Genomic DNA, 3,693 nt, shown 5'->3' with positions numbered 1-3,693 from the left:
TTTACAGTTTGCCAGAGTTCATCCAAGTCACAACAACTGGTTTTATTTACCTGGAGCATCAGAGGAATAAGGAGAGTCAGGAATAGAAAGAAGATCTGGAATATGTGGATAATTGCTTTCATGAACAGCTGCATCCTTTGCCTCAAGGCCAGAAGATGTGGCTGGTGCCTGGATATCATTACTAAACAATTTGATCAAAGAGCCTATAGACAAAGTCTGATCAAAAGGGAGAGGAAATGTACAACAGAATTTTAAATCCTCATAGACTCTAGACTTCCTTGAGACATGAAATTAGGATGAATCATTCAACTATTGCCGTCAGAGTATCTTAAACCAAAAATAATTCCTTGAAGTCTTTATAAAACACAATACTTTAGTAAAAAGTGCATGCCTTGGTCATTATATTATTTTAAGAACTATCAGTTTGAGATAAAAGTAACAACAGCATCTCAAAAGGAACCTTTATGGGCTGTGAATATGGGGGAGGAACATCTCAGAAAAGGAAGGCAAGAGTGGTTTATACAATCCAAAGAATATAATCAATATCACTAAATGGTCCTGGCAGAAATAGTATGTTTTTCTGTGTATGTTCTCAAAACAAAATACATTTTTTTAAAGACTCAACATTCAAATAGATTTTTATGATACACACATCAAAAATTTGTGGGGAGGTAAGGCTCTGTAGAGATGACTGTTTTAACCACCATTCCTTCCTTTCAGGTCTGAGATCATATACCTAGACTTTTTTTCTTTTTTTCTTTTTTTTGGTGTAGCATAGCATCACTCTTGCCTCATTTTTCATGTCACATTTTCCCCCATGGAATAAAGAGTTTTAAACTAATAATAAATTATAATGGAACCAAGCTGACATAAAATTCCTACCTCTGCCAAATTGTGGGCAGCATGCTGCCAAGAGGAGCTGCATTTTGACCCTTACCATATGTGTTCTTACACCCATGACTCTGCCTTTAGATGGCTTCAAATTTTACATTGAGATAGTGAGGTCTGCCTTATCAAACAGTTGTGATTTTACAGAGCTCTCATGTCTAACAATATTCCATTGATTAGATTAATTAAATGTAGCTTAGACCCCCAGGAAACTATACTATGAATTACCACTCAGTTGTAGTTGAAAGAAAGCATGCAGAGTTTCTTCTCCAAGTGGCATCTACCCCATACTTTCCTTTACATTATTGTTGTTGTTGTTAAGTGCCATCAAGTTGGTTCCAACTCATAACAACCCTGTATAGAGTTTCCAAGGAGTGGCTGGTGAGCTTGAACCACTAGCCTTGAGGTTCAAACTGACCATGCAGTCTATTGCATTAACTCACAATGTCACACTAGGACTCCTTTACATCACTTAATAGTCATTTATTCCTCAGATTAATATTTAGGGTGGGAACCAATGTTTCATTGTTTAGCTATTTGTTGTTAAGTGCCATCAAGTCAATTCCGACCCATAGCGACCCTGTATAGGGTTTCTGAGGAGCAGCTAGTGAGCTCGAACCACCGACCTTGCAATTCAAATGACTTTGCAGTCTGATGCATTAGCCCACAGCGCGACCCCAGGACTCACTATTGCCACTGTATTATTAGGGAGCTTAGTCTCTTTTTTGAATTACCCATGTTTACCAACTATTTTAATGTTTCCCTTCCCTCTTCACATGATGATGCACAGGTAGAAAATGGTATTTGTTTGGCAAATTGGGTCTACATCTCTGTCCATTTCAACATATTGATGATTACTACCTAACATATGTTTAGCTGTTCATTTACAACCAATGGTACAGTTGTTAGATTGTTCTGCATGTAACTAACTTTTTGTACACCATACTGAAAAAGCTAGTACCTTTATATAAGCAACTTCCAAGTTCCCCTAAAAAAAAATTTTTGTGCTATTTCTGATGTGTAGCCAAGAGGTTGTTGTTAAATGTTGCTAAGTTGACTCATGTTGTTATTAAGCGCTGTCGAGTCAGCTCTGACCCATAGCAACCCTGTGTACGGTTTCTGAGGAGTGACTGGAGAGCTTGAATCACTGACCTCTATGGTCACAGCCTAGTGCTTGTCTTACTGCGCCACATCAAGAGTCCCAATCACTCTAGTGATCTGAAAATACAGACTAATGCCATTTCCCCTGGACTACCAAGTCACCAACACTTTATAATTCCAATAGGATATCAGGGAATTGAAGGTTTTTGCTTGTTAATATTTTCAGGGGACAATCTCTGTGCTTATTGTTCTGACTTAATTGTAATTACCCCAGAAGAGAAGAAATTAATCAGAAAAGCAGCAATGAGATTTTACAAAAAAACAAAACAAAACAAACAAACAAACAAAAAACCCCACAAAACCTGATGTTATTCTACTACTGGGAAAACAATTTGAAGACCATGTCTGACTTCCCCTACCTTTACAAGGTGGGAAAAGACTTAAAATCAGCCCAAGGCTGATTTCTATGAAGCAGAGGTCAGACATGCTTCTACCCTACAACCTTTCTTACCCTCTTCTGACACCAGCTATCTATCCCACAGCACTCTGCTTTACATCTGGGTTTGACAATCCACTGCAACAGCCACTCAGAACTCAGAAAAATATGATTATGGGGTTTACTAGGGAAGTGAACAGGGCACAATTCAGGATAAAAAACAACTCAGGATGTAGCTGTTCTCCAGTCAGGAATGCCTCTTGTCTGCCACAGTGCAGGAGTGCCTCACTCTTGTCTTCCGCCTCAGTCATGTGCTCCCTTAGCCTTTGTCCTGCTCTGGCAAGTATTACAAAAGTCTTTTAGGCAGTCTGTGAATGCCTAAAGGGCACATCTTCCAAGTCAGTCTCAGTCTGCTTTACTCAATCCATGGGTCTGGAGCCTAAAATTGTTCTGTCTCTCCATACCACTTCCTCTGCTATTGCCTCTGCTGTTACCTCTGCCTTTGCTGCTTCTCTAGGATGGGACCTCATGCTTAACTCATTCTCTTCCTTCTTGATGATCCTGGAATCATCTCTGTGTCTGAGATGGCGCCTTTCAAACCTAGCTGTAGGGCAAAACTAACCAATATCAGCCTTAGAGTCCATATACCTTATTTGTATGATCCCACCTAATTGTTTGGTGGAATTAAGAAGACTTTGGATAGAAAAGCCATATCCAGTAAATTCAAGGTACCGCAACTACCTTATTCTTTGTTTTCATATTCAAACTAAATTTTCTTATTAAGTTCATTACAGAAATTTAGAAATGTGTATGAGATTGTAAGAATATGGTCAGGAGTATGGTTCAGTCCCTTTAATAGTAGACTGGAAAACAACAACGTGTTCAGCCAGAATTAAGTAAATGCCTATTTTTTTATTCCTACAGACCTTGACAATTGATGTCTGAAATTTCTTTTCAACTTCAAATGGCTAAAGTGTTGATACATTCTCAAGTCAAAAGTTGACAGAGACTTTCACGCATTCCAATGATTATTAACCTTCTGTGCAGACGCAGAAATTTAATGAGTTACACCTGACATTGTTATTGCTTAATATAATATGTTGTTGTAGTTTTTGTTATGTGCCGTGGAGTCAGTTCTGACTCATAGCGACCCTGTACAGGGTTTCCGAGGTTGTAAATCTTTACGGGAGCAGAACGCCTCATCTTTCTCCCGCGGAACAGCTGGTAGTTTAGAACTGCTGACCTTGTGGTTCACAGCCCAATTTATA

This window comes from Chrysochloris asiatica, unplaced genomic scaffold, assembly GCF_000296735.1.
Source record: "Chrysochloris asiatica unplaced genomic scaffold, ChrAsi1.0 scaffold00010, whole genome shotgun sequence".
Taxonomy (NCBI): Eukaryota; Metazoa; Chordata; class Mammalia; order Afrosoricida; family Chrysochloridae; genus Chrysochloris; species Chrysochloris asiatica.
This window is presented reverse-complemented; position numbering follows the sequence as displayed.